At 47.7% G+C, this 14,877-nt stretch overlaps 10 non-coding genes across 10 annotated transcripts; all 10 read right to left on the minus strand.

The window, feature by feature from the left end:
• Positions 1 to 412: 412 nt before the first annotated feature.
• LOC142725524 (U2 spliceosomal RNA) lies at positions 413 to 603 on the minus strand. Its single transcript, XR_012876594.1, has one exon. It is a non-coding gene; the product is annotated as a U2 spliceosomal RNA (small nuclear RNA).
• Positions 604 to 1,887: 1,284 nt separating this feature from the next.
• Positions 1,888 to 2,078, minus strand: LOC142725525 (U2 spliceosomal RNA). The gene has a single exon (XR_012876595.1). It is a non-coding gene; the product is annotated as a U2 spliceosomal RNA (small nuclear RNA).
• A 1,292-nt stretch (positions 2,079 to 3,370) lies between these two features.
• LOC142725526 (U2 spliceosomal RNA) lies at positions 3,371 to 3,561 on the minus strand. Its single transcript, XR_012876596.1, has one exon. It is a non-coding gene; the product is annotated as a U2 spliceosomal RNA (small nuclear RNA).
• Positions 3,562 to 4,853: 1,292 nt separating this feature from the next.
• Positions 4,854 to 5,044, minus strand: LOC142725527 (U2 spliceosomal RNA). The gene has a single exon (XR_012876597.1). It is a non-coding gene; the product is annotated as a U2 spliceosomal RNA (small nuclear RNA).
• A 1,300-nt stretch (positions 5,045 to 6,344) lies between these two features.
• On the minus strand, positions 6,345 to 6,535 carry LOC142725528 (U2 spliceosomal RNA). The gene has a single exon (XR_012876598.1). It is a non-coding gene; the product is annotated as a U2 spliceosomal RNA (small nuclear RNA).
• Positions 6,536 to 7,839: 1,304 nt separating this feature from the next.
• On the minus strand, positions 7,840 to 8,030 carry LOC142725529 (U2 spliceosomal RNA). The gene has a single exon (XR_012876599.1). It is a non-coding gene; the product is annotated as a U2 spliceosomal RNA (small nuclear RNA).
• A 1,284-nt stretch (positions 8,031 to 9,314) lies between these two features.
• Positions 9,315 to 9,505, minus strand: LOC142725530 (U2 spliceosomal RNA). Its single transcript, XR_012876600.1, has one exon. It is a non-coding gene; the product is annotated as a U2 spliceosomal RNA (small nuclear RNA).
• A 1,288-nt stretch (positions 9,506 to 10,793) lies between these two features.
• Positions 10,794 to 10,992, minus strand: LOC142725503 (U2 spliceosomal RNA). The gene has a single exon (XR_012876575.1). It is a non-coding gene; the product is annotated as a U2 spliceosomal RNA (small nuclear RNA).
• A 1,292-nt stretch (positions 10,993 to 12,284) lies between these two features.
• LOC142725531 (U2 spliceosomal RNA) lies at positions 12,285 to 12,475 on the minus strand. Its single transcript, XR_012876601.1, has one exon. It is a non-coding gene; the product is annotated as a U2 spliceosomal RNA (small nuclear RNA).
• A 1,284-nt stretch (positions 12,476 to 13,759) lies between these two features.
• On the minus strand, positions 13,760 to 13,950 carry LOC142725532 (U2 spliceosomal RNA). The gene has a single exon (XR_012876602.1). It is a non-coding gene; the product is annotated as a U2 spliceosomal RNA (small nuclear RNA).
• Between the last annotated feature and the right edge of the window lie 927 nt (positions 13,951 to 14,877).

Raw genomic sequence — 14,877 nt, forward strand, 5'->3', positions numbered from 1 at the left:
GTTTGCTGTTCCCCTACTCCACTCCACTATTTGACTGTTGTGCTGCATCAATCAATCAATCAATCAATCAATCAATCAATCAATCAATCAATCAATCAATCAATCAATCAATCAGTGGCTGGCTCAGGTGCAGCTCTTTAACTTACCTAAAAGGGAGGGCGGAGAGAAGACAAGGAAGGTGAATGAGGTGTTCCAATGTGAAATGCCGGAAACACAGAAACACAGACGACACACAACAAGAGGTGGCAATCTATTCATTAATTGCATTTAATCAATGAGCTCATTATCACTCATGCATTGTCCAACAGGTGTTGAAATAATGGGATTAAAAGGGGAGATCCCTTCAGAAAGACAGAAACAATAGCAAAGACAAAAAACACTTTTGGAATCTGCTTTTAGTCAACACATAAGGAAAGGGTGCACCGGTCCTGGAAATACTGCAATACCAGGTCAATGCGTGGAGTGGACAGAGCAAGCTCTATTTCCATCTCCCTGTTCTAAAAATCCATTTAATATATGGTCCCCAGATAGGGGACGTATCAGATATTAAACTGATAAGAACAGATACTACACTTGATCTTAGCCAAAAGGCCGAGAAGCGATAACCCGAACGGGCCGCGCGTTGCCCGAGCCTGCCCGATACTGCTGTTCAGCCCTTGCAGCGATTCAGCCTACTTCTAGGCAATTCCATGGGGCCCTGCAGGCTCACACACTCACAGCTACACGGGAGGTGAATAAAGGCCGGAGAGGAAGCCAGACAGGATTTGCTTCTTTTGCTTGCACCACAATGCAGTGCTGAAAGAGGAGGAATCTACATAAAAACGCCTTCCTGGCAACGCCCAAATGCCCTGCTGCCATGCAGATAAACACTGGCAGCGGCAGCAAGTGCATGCCCACAGCCACCCCTTGTTCCTTCACACCTTGTATCAGCTGTAATCCAGTCCAGTCCAGTGCTGCCTGCTGAGCAGCACTGACCAACACTGCCTGGGCCCAGGCTTTTATCTCTGAGGCCCCATTATGATGTCAGAAAGCTGGCTCTGGAATCCTGAGGGCTCCACTATGACACGTGCAAAGTTCCGTCTGAACTTTATATAAGACGGTGAGGCTCAGTCAGTCACTCAGTGTTGCCTGAGAGGGCAACACTGCAACAGCCGGCCGCCAGGCTGTCTTTTTTTTGCACAGCTAGTTGCCTCCAGGAGGCCACAAGAGGGAGACAAGGGACTGCAAAATGGAAAATAGGCATCCACCAACTTTACAGACAACTTCTCCTTGCTCCTACAACCTCCATCCTTGCACAGTTTGTTATTCTTCTAGGTAACATAGTAACAAATCCAAATTGCTGCTCTCTTTGTAGGCAAGCAAGGCTTTGTTGCAACTGCAATTCTTACTTCTTCTTGAAATGTAGGGACGACAGTACATTCCATCACATCCATCTAGTGTACACAGGTAGGTCCATTGTGGCGGGCAGGCGAGCGGGCGGGCTGCTTTATTGGCTGTTTGCTGTTCCCCTACTCCACTCCACTATTTGACTGTTGTGCTGCATCAATCAATCAATCAATCAATCAATCAATCAATCAATCAATCAATCAGTGGCTGGCTCAGGTGCAGCTCTTTAACTTACCTAAAAGGGAGGGCGGAGAGAAGACAAGGAAGGTGAATGAGGTGTTCCAATGTGAAATGCCGGAAACACAGAAACACAGACGACACACAACAAGAGGTGGCAATCTATTCATTAATTGCATTTAATCAATGAGCTCATTATCACTCATGCATTGTCCAACAGGTGTTGAAATAATGGGATTAAAAGGGGAGATCCCTTCAGAAAGACAGAAACAATAGCAAAGACAAAAAACACTTTTGGAATCTGCTTTTAGTCAACACATAAGGAAAGGGTGCACCGGTCCTGGAAATACTGCAATACCAGGTCAATGCGTGGAGTGGACAGAGCAAGCTCTATTTCCATCTCCCTGTTCTAAAAATCCATTTAATATATGGTCCCCAGATAGGGGACGTATCAGATATTAAACTGATAAGAACAGATACTACACTTGATCTTAGCCAAAAGGCCGAGAAGCGATAACCCGAACGGGCCGCGCGTTGCCCGAGCCTGCCCGATACTGCTGTTCAGCCCTTGCAGCGATTCAGCCTACTTCTAGGCAATTCCATGGGGCCCTGCAGGCTCACACACTCACAGCTACACGGGAGGTGAATAAAGGCCGGAGAGGAAGCCAGACAGGATTTGCTTCTTTTGCTTGCACCACAATGCAGTGCTGAAAGAGGAGGAATCTACATAAAAACGCCTTCCTGGCAACGCCCAAATGCCCTGCTGCCATGCAGATAAACACTGGCAGCGGCAGCAAGTGCATGCCCACAGCCACCCCTTGTTCCTTCACACCTTGTATCAGCTGTAATCCAGTCCAGTCCAGTGCTGCCTGCTGAGCAGCACTGACCAACACTGCCTGGGCCCAGGCTTTTATCTCTGAGGCCCCATTATGATGTCAGAAAGCTGGCTCTGGAATCCTGAGGGCTCCACTATGACACGTGCAAAGTTCCGTCTGAACTTTATATAAGACGGTGAGGCTCAGTCAGTCACTCAGTGTTGCCTGAGAGGGCAACACTGCAACAGCCGGCCGCCAGGCTGTCTTTTTTTTGCACAGCTAGTTGCCTCCAGGAGGCCACAAGAGGGAGACAAGGGACTGCAAAATGGAAAATAGGCATCCACCAACTTTACAGACAACTTCTCCTTGCTCCTACAACCTCCATCCTTGCACAGTTTGTTATTCTTCTAGGTAACATAGTAACAAATCCAAATTGCTGCTCTCTTTGTAGGCAAGCAAGGCTTTGTTGCAACTGCAATTCTTACTTCTTCTTGAAATGTAGGGACGACAGTACATTCCATCACATCCATCTAGTGTACACAGGTAGGTCCATTGTGGCGGGCAGGCGAGCGGGCGGGCTGCTTTATTGGCTGTTTGCTGTTCCCCTACTCCACTCCACTATTTGACTGTTGTGCTGCATCAATCAATCAATCAATCAATCAATCAATCAATCAATCAATCAATCAATCAATCAGTGGCTGGCTCAGGTGCAGCTCTTTAACTTACCTAAAAGGGAGGGCGGAGAGAAGACAAGGAAGGTGAATGAGGTGTTCCAATGTGAAATGCCGGAAACACAGAAACACAGACGACACACAACAAGAGGTGGCAATCTATTCATTAATTGCATTTAATCAATGAGCTCATTATCACTCATGCATTGTCCAACAGGTGTTGAAATAATGGGATTAAAAGGGGAGATCCCTTCAGAAAGACAGAAACAATAGCAAAGACAAAAAACACTTTTGGAATCTGCTTTTAGTCAACACATAAGGAAAGGGTGCACCGGTCCTGGAAATACTGCAATACCAGGTCAATGCGTGGAGTGGACAGAGCAAGCTCTATTTCCATCTCCCTGTTCTAAAAATCCATTTAATATATGGTCCCCAGATAGGGGACGTATCAGATATTAAACTGATAAGAACAGATACTACACTTGATCTTAGCCAAAAGGCCGAGAAGCGATAACCCGAACGGGCAGCGCGTTGCCCGAGCCTGCCCGATACTGCTGTTCAGCCCTTGCAGCGATTCAGCCTACTTCTAGGCAATTCCATGGGGCCCTGCAGGCTCACACACTCACAGCTACACGGGAGGTGAATAAAGGCCGGAGAGGAAGCCAGACAGGATTTGCTTCTTTTGCTTGCACCACAATGCAGTGCTGAAAGAGGAGGAATCTACATAAAAACGCCTTCCTGGCAACGCCCAAATGCCCTGCTGCCATGCAGATAAACACTGGCAGCGGCAGCAAGTGCATGCCCACAGCCACCCCTTGTTCCTTCACACCTTGTATCAGCTGTAATCCAGTCCAGTCCAGTGCTGCCTGCTGAGCAGCACTGACCAACACTGCCTGGGCCCAGGCTTTTATCTCTGAGGCCCCATTATGATGTCAGAAAGCTGGCTCTGGAATCCTGAGGGCTCCACTATGACACGTGCAAAGTTCCGTCTGAACTTTATATAAGACGGTGAGGCTCAGTCAGTCACTCAGTGTTGCCTGAGAGGGCAACACTGCAACAGCCGGCCGCCAGGCTGTCTTTTTTTTGCACAGCTAGTTGCCTCCAGGAGGCCACAAGAGGGAGACAAGGGACTGCAAAATGGAAAATAGGCATCCACCAACTTTACAGACAACTTCTCCTTGCTCCTACAACCTCCATCCTTGCACAGTTTGTTATTCTTCTAGGTAACATAGTAACAAATCCAAATTGCTGCTCTCTTTGTAGGCAAGCAAGGCTTTGTTGCAACTGCAATTCTTACTTCTTCTTGAAATGTAGGGACGACAGTACATTCCATCACATCCATCTAGTGTACACAGGTAGGTCCATTGTGGCGGGCAGGCGAGCGGGCGGGCTGCTTTATTGGCTGTTTGCTGTTCCCCTACTCCACTCCACTATTTGACTGTTGTGCTGCATCAATCAATCAATCAATCAATCAATCAATCAATCAATCAATCAATCAATCAATCAGTGGCTGGCTCAGGTGCAGCTCTTTAACTTACCTAAAAGGGAGGGCGGAGAGAAGACAAGGAAGGTGAATGAGGTGTTCCAATGTGAAATGCCGGAAACACAGAAACACAGACGACACACAACAAGAGGTGGCAATCTATTCATTAATTGCATTTAATCAATGAGCTCATTATCACTCATGCATTGTCCAACAGGTGTTGAAATAATGGGATTAAAAGGGGAGATCCCTTCAGAAAGACAGAAACAATAGCAAAGACAAAAAACACTTTTGGAATCTGCTTTTAGTCAACACATAAGGAAAGGGTGCACCGGTCCTGGAAATACTGCAATACCAGGTCAATGCGTGGAGTGGACAGAGCAAGCTCTATTTCCATCTCCCTGTTCTAAAAATCCATTTAATATATGGTCCCCAGATAGGGGACGTATCAGATATTAAACTGATAAGAACAGATACTACACTTGATCTTAGCCAAAAGGCCGAGAAGCGATAACCCGAACGGGCCGCGCGTTGCCCGAGCCTGCCCGATACTGCTGTTCAGCCCTTGCAGCGATTCAGCCTACTTCTAGGCAATTCCATGGGGCCCTGCAGGCTCACACACTCACAGCTACACGGGAGGTGAATAAAGGCCGGAGAGGAAGCCAGACAGGATTTGCTTCTTTTGCTTGCACCACAATGCAGTGCTGAAAGAGGAGGAATCTACATAAAAACGCCTTCCTGGCAACGCCCAAATGCCCTGCTGCCATGCAGATAAACACTGGCAGCGGCAGCAAGTGCATGCCCACAGCCACCCCTTGTTCCTTCACACCTTGTATCAGCTGTAATCCAGTCCAGTCCAGTGCTGCCTGCTGAGCAGCACTGACCAACACTGCCTGGGCCCAGGCTTTTATCTCTGAGGCCCCATTATGATGTCAGAAAGCTGGCTCTGGAATCCTGAGGGCTCCACTATGACACGTGCAAAGTTCCGTCTGAACTTTATATAAGACGGTGAGGCTCAGTCAGTCACTCAGTGTTGCCTGAGAGGGCAACACTGCAACAGCCGGCCGCGAGGCTGTCTTTTTTTTGCACAGCTAGTTGCCTCCAGGAGGCCACAAGAGGGAGACAAGGGACTGCAAAATGGAAAATAGGCATCCACCAACTTTACAGACAACTTCTCCTTGCTCCTACAACCTCCATCCTTGCACAGTTTGTTATTCTTCTAGGTAACATAGTAACAAATCCAAATTGCTGCTCTCTTTGTAGGCAAGCAAGGCTTTGTTGCAACTGCAATTCTTACTTCTTCTTGAAATGTAGGGACGACAGTACATTCCATCACATCCATCTAGTGTACACAGGTAGGTCCATTGTGGCGGGCAGGCGAGCGGGCGGGCTGCTTTATTGGCTGTTTGCTGTTCCCCTACTCCACTCCACTATTTGACTGTTGTGCTGCATCAATCAATCAATCAATCAATCAATCAATCAATCAATCAATCAATCAATCAATCAATCAATCAGTGGCTGGCTCAGGTGCAGCTCTTTAACTTACCTAAAAGGGAGGGCGGAGAGAAGACAAGGAAGGTGAATGAGGTGTTCCAATGTGAAATGCCGGAAACACAGAAACACAGACGACACACAACAAGAGGTGGCAATCTATTCATTAATTGCATTTAATCAATGAGCTCATTATCACTCATGCATTGTCCAACAGGTGTTGAAATAATGGGATTAAAAGGGGAGATCCCTTCAGAAAGACAGAAACAATAGCAAAGACAAAAAACACTTTTGGAATCTGCTTTTAGTCAACACATAAGGAAAGGGTGCACCGGTCCTGGAAATACTGCAATACCAGGTCAATGCGTGGAGTGGACAGAGCAAGCTCTATTTCCATCTCCCTGTTCTAAAAATCCATTTAATATATGGTCCCCAGATAGGGGACGTATCAGATATTAAACTGATAAGAACAGATACTACACTTGATCTTAGCCAAAAGGCCGAGAAGCGATAACCCGAACGGGCCGCGCGTTGCCCGAGCCTGCCCGATACTGCTGTTCAGCCCTTGCAGCGATTCAGCCTACTTCTAGGCAATTCCATGGGGCCCTGCAGGCTCACACACTCACAGCTACACGGGAGGTGAATAAAGGCCGGAGAGGAAGCCAGACAGGATTTGCTTCTTTTGCTTGCACCACAATGCAGTGCTGAAAGAGGAGGAATCTACATAAAAACGCCTTCCTGGCAACGCCCAAATGCCCTGCTGCCATGCAGATAAACACTGGCAGCGGCAGCAAGTGCATGCCCACAGCCACCCCTTGTTCCTTCACACCTTGTATCAGCTGTAATCCAGTCCAGTCCAGTGCTGCCTGCTGAGCAGCACTGACCAACACTGCCTGGGCCCAGGCTTTTATCTCTGAGGCCCCATTATGATGTCAGAAAGCTGGCTCTGGAATCCTGAGGGCTCCACTATGACACGTGCAAAGTTCCGTCTGAACTTTATATAAGACGGTGAGGCTCAGTCAGTCACTCAGTGTTGCCTGAGAGGGCAACACTGCAACAGCCGGCCGCCAGGCTGTCTTTTTTTTGCACAGCTAGTTGCCTCCAGGAGGCCACAAGAGGGAGACAAGGGACTGCAAAATGGAAAATAGGCATCCACCAACTTTACAGACAACTTCTCCTTGCTCCTACAACCTCCATCCTTGCACAGTTTGTTATTCTTCTAGGTAACATAGTAACAAATCCAAATTGCTGCTCTCTTTGTAGGCAAGCAAGGCTTTGTTGCAACTGCAATTCTTACTTCTTCTTGAAATGTAGGGACGACAGTACATTCCATCACATCCATCTAGTGTACACAGGTAGGTCCATTGTGGCGGGCAGGCGAGCGGGCGGGCTGCTTTATTGGCTGTTTGCTGTTCCCCTACTCCACTCCACTATTTGACTGTTGTGCTGCATCAATCAATCAATCAATCAATCAATCAATCAATCAATCAATCAATCAATCAATCAATCAATCAATCAGTGGCTGGCTCAGGTGCAGCTCTTTAACTTACCTAAAAGGGAGGGCGGAGAGAAGACAAGGAAGGTGAATGAGGTGTTCCAATGTGAAATGCCGGAAACACAGAAACACAGACGACACACAACAAGAGGTGGCAATCTATTCATTAATTGCATTTAATCAATGAGCTCATTATCACTCATGCATTGTCCAACAGGTGTTGAAATAATGGGATTAAAAGGGGAGATCCCTTCAGAAAGACAGAAACAATAGCAAAGACAAAAAACACTTTTGGAATCTGCTTTTAGTCAACACATAAGGAAAGGGTGCACCGGTCCTGGAAATACTGCAATACCAGGTCAATGCGTGGAGTGGACAGAGCAAGCTCTATTTCCATCTCCCTGTTCTAAAAATCCATTTAATATATGGTCCCCAGATAGGGGACGTATCAGATATTAAACTGATAAGAACAGATACTACACTTGATCTTAGCCAAAAGGCCGAGAAGCGATAACCCGAACGGGCCGCGCGTTGCCCGAGCCTGCCCGATACTGCTGTTCAGCCCTTGCAGCGATTCAGCCTACTTCTAGGCAATTCCATGGGGCCCTGCAGGCTCACACACTCACAGCTACACGGGAGGTGAATAAAGGCCGGAGAGGAAGCCAGACAGGATTTGCTTCTTTTGCTTGCACCACAATGCAGTGCTGAAAGAGGAGGAATCTACATAAAAACGCCTTCCTGGCAACGCCCAAATGCCCTGCTGCCATGCAGATAAACACTGGCAGCGGCAGCAAGTGCATGCCCACAGCCACCCCTTGTTCCTTCACACCTTGTATCAGCTGTAATCCAGTCCAGTCCAGTGCTGCCTGCTGAGCAGCACTGACCAACACTGCCTGGGCCCAGGCTTTTATCTCTGAGGCCCCATTATGATGTCAGAAAGCTGGCTCTGGAATCCTGAGGGCTCCACTATGACACGTGCAAAGTTCCGTCTGAACTTTATATAAGACGGTGAGGCTCAGTCAGTCACTCAGTGTTGCCTGAGAGGGCAACACTGCAACAGCCGGCCGCCAGGCTGTCTTTTTTTTGCACAGCTAGTTGCCTCCAGGAGGCCACAAGAGGGAGACAAGGGACTGCAAAATGGAAAATAGGCATCCACCAACTTTACAGACAACTTCTCCTTGCTCCTACAACCTCCATCCTTGCACAGTTTGTTATTCTTCTAGGTAACATAGTAACAAATCCAAATTGCTGCTCTCTTTGTAGGCAAGCAAGGCTTTGTTGCAACTGCAATTCTTACTTCTTCTTGAAATGTAGGGACGACAGTACATTCCATCACATCCATCTAGTGTACACAGGTAGGTCCATTGTGGCGGGCAGGCGAGCGGGCGGGCTGCTTTATTGGCTGTTTGCTGTTCCCCTACTCCACTCCACTATTTGACTGTTGTGCTGCATCAATCAATCAATCAATCAATCAATCAATCAATCAATCAATCAATCAGTGGCTGGCTCAGGTGCAGCTCTTTAACTTACCTAAAAGGGAGGGCGGAGAGAAGACAAGGAAGGTGAATGAGGTGTTCCAATGTGAAATGCCGGAAACACAGAAACACAGACGACACACAACAAGAGGTGGCAATCTATTCATTAATTGCATTTAATCAATGAGCTCATTATCACTCATGCATTGTCCAACAGGTGTTGAAATAATGGGATTAAAAGGGGAGATCCCTTCAGAAAGACAGAAACAATAGCAAAGACAAAAAACACTTTTGGAATCTGCTTTTAGTCAACACATAAGGAAAGGGTGCACCGGTCCTGGAAATACTGCAATACCAGGTCAATGCGTGGAGTGGACAGAGCAAGCTCTATTTCCATCTCCCTGTTCTAAAAATCCATTTAATATATGGTCCCCAGATAGGGGACGTATCAGATATTAAACTGATAAGAACAGATACTACACTTGATCTTAGCCAAAAGGCCGAGAAGCGATAACCCGAACGGGCCGCGCGTTGCCCGAGCCTGCCCGATACTGCTGTTCAGCCCTTGCAGCGATTCAGCCTACTTCTAGGCAATTCCATGGGGCCCTGCAGGCTCACACACTCACAGCTACACGGGAGGTGAATAAAGGCCGGAGAGGAAGCCAGACAGGATTTGCTTCTTTTGCTTGCACCACAATGCAGTGCTGAAAGAGGAGGAATCTACATAAAAACGCCTTCCTGGCAACGCCCAAATGCCCTGCTGCCATGCAGATAAACACTGGCAGCGGCAGCAAGTGCATGCCCACAGCCACCCCTTGTTCCTTCACACCTTGTATCAGCTGTAATCCAGTCCAGTCCAGTGCTGCCTGCTGAGCAGCACTGACCAACACTGCCTGGGCCCAGGCTTTTATCTCTGAGGCCCCATTATGATGTCAGAAAGCTGGCTCTGGAATCCTGAGGGCTCCACTATGACACGTGCAAAGTTCCGTCTGAACTTTATATAAGACGGTGAGGCTCAGTCAGTCACTCAGTGTTGCCTGAGAGGGCAACACTGCAACAGCCGGCCGCCAGGCTGTCTTTTTTTTGCACAGCTAGTTGCCTCCAGGAGGCCACAAGAGGGAGACAAGGGACTGCAAAATGGAAAATAGGCATCCACCAACTTTACAGACAACTTCTCCTTGCTCCTACAACCTCCATCCTTGCACAGTTTGTTATTCTTCTAGGTAACATAGTAACAAATCCAAATTGCTGCTCTCTTTGTAGGCAAGCAAGGCTTTGTTGCAACTGCAATTCTTACTTCTTCTTGAAATGTAGGGACGACAGTACATTCCATCACATCCATCTAGTGTACACAGGTAGGTCCATTGTGGCGGGCAGGCGAGCGGGCGGGCTGCTTTATTGGCTGTTTGCTGTTCCCCTACTCCACTCCACTATTTGACTGTTGTGCTGCATCAATCAATCAATCAATCAATCAATCAATCAATCAATCAATCAATCAATCAGTGGCTGGCTCAGGTGCAGCTCTTTAACTTACCTAAAAGGGAGGGCGGAGAGAAGACAAGGAAGGTGAATGAGGTGTTCCAATGTGAAATGCCGGAAACACAGAAACACAGACGACACACAACAAGAGGTGGCAATCTATTCATTAATTGCATTTAATCAATGAGCTCATTATCACTCATGCATTGTCCAACAGGTGTTGAAATAATGGGATTAAAAGGGGAGATCCCTTCAGAAAGACAGAAACAATAGCAAAGACAAAAAACACTTTTGGAATCTGCTTTTAGTCAACACATAAGGAAAGGGTGCACCGGTCCTGGAAATACTGCAATACCGCAATACCAGGTCAATGCGTGGAGTGGACAGAGCAAGCTCTATTTCCATCTCCCTGTTCTAAAAATCCATTTAATATATGGTCCCCAGATAGGGGACGTATCAGATATTAAACTGATAAGAACAGATACTACACTTGATCTTAGCCAAAAGGCCGAGAAGCGATAACCCGAACGGGCCGCGCGTTGCCCGAGCCTGCCCGATACTGCTGTTCAGCCCTTGCAGCGATTCAGCCTACTTCTAGGCAATTCCATGGGGCCCTGCAGGCTCACACACTCACAGCTACACGGGAGGTGAATAAAGGCCGGAGAGGAAGCCAGACAGGATTTGCTTCTTTTGCTTGCACCACAATGCAGTGCTGAAAGAGGAGGAACCTACATAAAAACGCCTTCCTGGCAACGCCCAAATGCCCTGCTGCCATGCAGATAAACACTGGCAGCGGCAGCAAGTGCATGCCCACAGCCACCCCTTGTTCCTTCACACCTTGTATCAGCTGTAATCCAGTCCAGTCCAGTGCTGCCTGCTGAGCAGCACTGACCAACACTGCCTGGGCCCAGGCTTTTATCTCTGAGGCCCCATTATGATGTCAGAAAGCTGGCTCTGGAATCCTGAGGGCTCCACTATGACACGTGCAAAGTTCCGTCTGAACTTTATATAAGACGGTGAGGCTCAGTCAGTCACTCAGTGTTGCCTGAGAGGGCAACACTGCAACAGCCGGCCGCCAGGCTGTCTTTTTTTTGCACAGCTAGTTGCCTCCAGGAGGCCACAAGAGGGAGACAAGGGACTGCAAAATGGAAAATAGGCATCCACCAACTTTACAGACAACTTCTCCTTGCTCCTACAACCTCCATCCTTGCACAGTTTGTTATTCTTCTAGGTAACATAGTAACAAATCCAAATTGCTGCTCTCTTTGTAGGCAAGCAAGGCTTTGTTGCAACTGCAATTCTTACTTCTTCTTGAAATGTAGGGACGACAGTACATTCCATCACATCCATCTAGTGTACACAGGTAGGTCCATTGTGGCGGGCAGGCGAGCGGGCGGGCTGCTTTATTGGCTGTTTGCTGTTCCCCTACTCCACTCCACTATTTGACTGTTGTGCTGCATCAATCAATCAATCAATCAATCAATCAATCAATCAATCAATCAATCAATCAATCAGTGGCTGGCTCAGGTGCAGCTCTTTAACTTACCTAAAAGGGAGGGCGGAGAGAAGACAAGGAAGGTGAATGAGGTGTTCCAATGTGAAATGCCGGAAACACAGAAACACAGACGACACACAACAAGAGGTGGCAATCTATTCATTAATTGCATTTAATCAATGAGCTCATTATCACTCATGCATTGTCCAACAGGTGTTGAAATAATGGGATTAAAAGGGGAGATCCCTTCAGAAAGACAGAAACAATAGCAAAGACAAAAAACACTTTTGGAATCTGCTTTTAGTCAACACATAAGGAAAGGGTGCACCGGTCCTGGAAATACTGCAATACCAGGTCAATGCGTGGAGTGGACAGAGCAAGCTCTATTTCCATCTCCCTGTTCTAAAAATCCATTTAATATATGGTCCCCAGATAGGGGACGTATCAGATATTAAACTGATAAGAACAGATACTACACTTGATCTTAGCCAAAAGGCCGAGAAGCGATAACCCGAACGGGCCGCGCGTTGCCCGAGCCTGCCCGATACTGCTGTTCAGCCCTTGCAGCGATTCAGCCTACTTCTAGGCAATTCCATGGGGCCCTGCAGGCTCACACACTCACAGCTACACGGGAGGTGAATAAAGGCCGGAGAGGAAGCCAGACAGGATTTGCTTCTTTTGCTTGCACCACAATGCAGTGCTGAAAGAGGAGGAATCTACATAAAAACGCCTTCCTGGCAACGCCCAAATGCCCTGCTGCCATGCAGATAAACACTGGCAGCGGCAGCAAGTGCATGCCCACAGCCACCCCTTGTTCCTTCACACCTTGTATCAGCTGTAATCCAGTCCAGTCCAGTGCTGCCTGCTGAGCAGCACTGACCAACACTGCCTGGGCCCAGGCTTTTATCTCTGAGGCCCCATTATGATGTCAGAAAGCTGGCTCTGGAATCCTGAGGGCTCCACTATGACACGTGCAAAGTTCCGTCTGAACTTTATATAAGACGGTGAGGCTCAGTCAGTCACTCAGTGTTGCCTGAGAGGGCAACACTGCAACAGCCGGCCGCCAGGCTGTCTTTTTTTTGCACAGCTAGTTGCCTCCAGGAGGCCACAAGAGGGAGACAAGGGACTGCAAAATGGAAAATAGGCATCCACCAACTTTACAGACAACTTCTCCTTGCTCCTACAACCTCCATCCTTGCACAGTTTGTTATTCTTCTAGGTAACATAGTAACAAATCCAAATTGCTGCTCTCTTTGTAGGCAAGCAAGGCTTTGTTGCAACTGCAATTCTTACTTCTTCTTGAAATGTAGGGACGACAGTACATTCCATCACATCCATCTAGTGTACACAGGTAGGTCCATTGTGGCGGGCAGGCGAGCGGGCGGGCTGCTTTATTGGCTGTTTGCTGTTCCCCTACTCCACTCCACTATTTGACTGTTGTGCTGCATCAATCAATCAATCAATCAATCAATCAATCAATCAATCAATCAATCAGTGGCTGGCTCAGGTGCAGCTCTTTAACTTACCTAAAAGGGAGGGCGGAGAGAAGACAAGGAAGGTGAATGAGGTGTTCCAATGTGAAATGCCGGAAACACAGAAACACAGACGACACACAACAAGAGGTGGCAATCTATTCATTAATTGCATTTAATCAATGAGCTCATTATCACTCATGCATTGTCCAACAGGTGTTGAAATAATGGGATTAAAAGGGGAGATCCCTTCAGAAAGACAGAAACAATAGCAAAGACAAAAAACACTTTTGGAATCTGCTTTTAGTCAACACATAAGGAAAGGGTGCACCGGTCCTGGAAATACTGCAATACCAGGTCAATGCGTGGAGTGGACAGAGCAAGCTCTATTTCCATCTCCCTGTTCTAAAAATCCATTTAATATATGGTCCCCAGATAGGGGACGTATCAGATATTAAACTGATAAGAACAGATACTACACTTGATCTTAGCCAAAAGGCCGAGAAGCGATAACCCGAACGGGCCGCGCGTTGCCCGAGCCTGCCCGATACTGCTGTTCAGCCCTTGCAGCGATTCAGCCTACTTCTAGGCAATTCCATGGGGCCCTGCAGGCTCACACACTCACAGCTACACGGGAGGTGAATAAAGGCCGGAGAGGAAGCCAGACAGGATTTGCTTCTTTTGCTTGCACCACAATGCAGTGCTGAAAGAGGAGGAATCTACATAAAAACGCCTTCCTGGCAACGCCCAAATGCCCTGCTGCCATGCAGATAAACACTGGCAGCGGCAGCAAGTGCATGCCCACAGCCACCCCTTGTTCCTTCACACCTTGTATCAGCTGTAATCCAGTCCAGTCCAGTGCTGCCTGCTGAGCAGCACTGACCAACACTGCCTGGGCCCAGGCTTTTATCTCTGAGGCCCCATTATGATGTCAGAAAGCTGGCTCTGGAATCCTGAGGGCTCCACTATGACACGTGCAAAGTTCCGTCTGAACTTTATATAAGACGGTGAGGCTCAGTCAGTCACTCAGTGTTGCCTGAGAGGGCAACACTGCAACAGCCGGCCGCCAGGCTGTCTTTATTTGCACAGCTAGTTGCCTCCAGGAGGCCACAAGAGGGAGACAAGGGACTGCAAAATGGAAAATAGGCATCCACCAACTTTACAGACAACTTCTCCTTGCTCCTACAACCTCCATCCTTGCACAGTTTGTTATTCTTCTAGGTAACATAGTAACAAATCCAAATTGCTGCTCTCTTTGTAGGCAAGCAAGGCTTTGTTGCAACTGCAATTCTTACTTCTTCTTGAAATGTAGGGACGACAGTACATTCCATCACATCCATCTAGTGTACACAGGTAGGTCCATTGTGGCGGGCAGGCGAGCGGGCGGGCTGCTTTATTGGCTGTTTGCTGTTCCCCTACTCCACTCCACTATTTGACT

The sequence above is a fragment of the Rhinoderma darwinii genome, unplaced genomic scaffold (genome assembly GCF_050947455.1).
Source record: "Rhinoderma darwinii isolate aRhiDar2 unplaced genomic scaffold, aRhiDar2.hap1 Scaffold_607, whole genome shotgun sequence".
In the NCBI taxonomy this organism is placed as follows: Eukaryota; Metazoa; Chordata; class Amphibia; order Anura; family Rhinodermatidae; genus Rhinoderma; species Rhinoderma darwinii.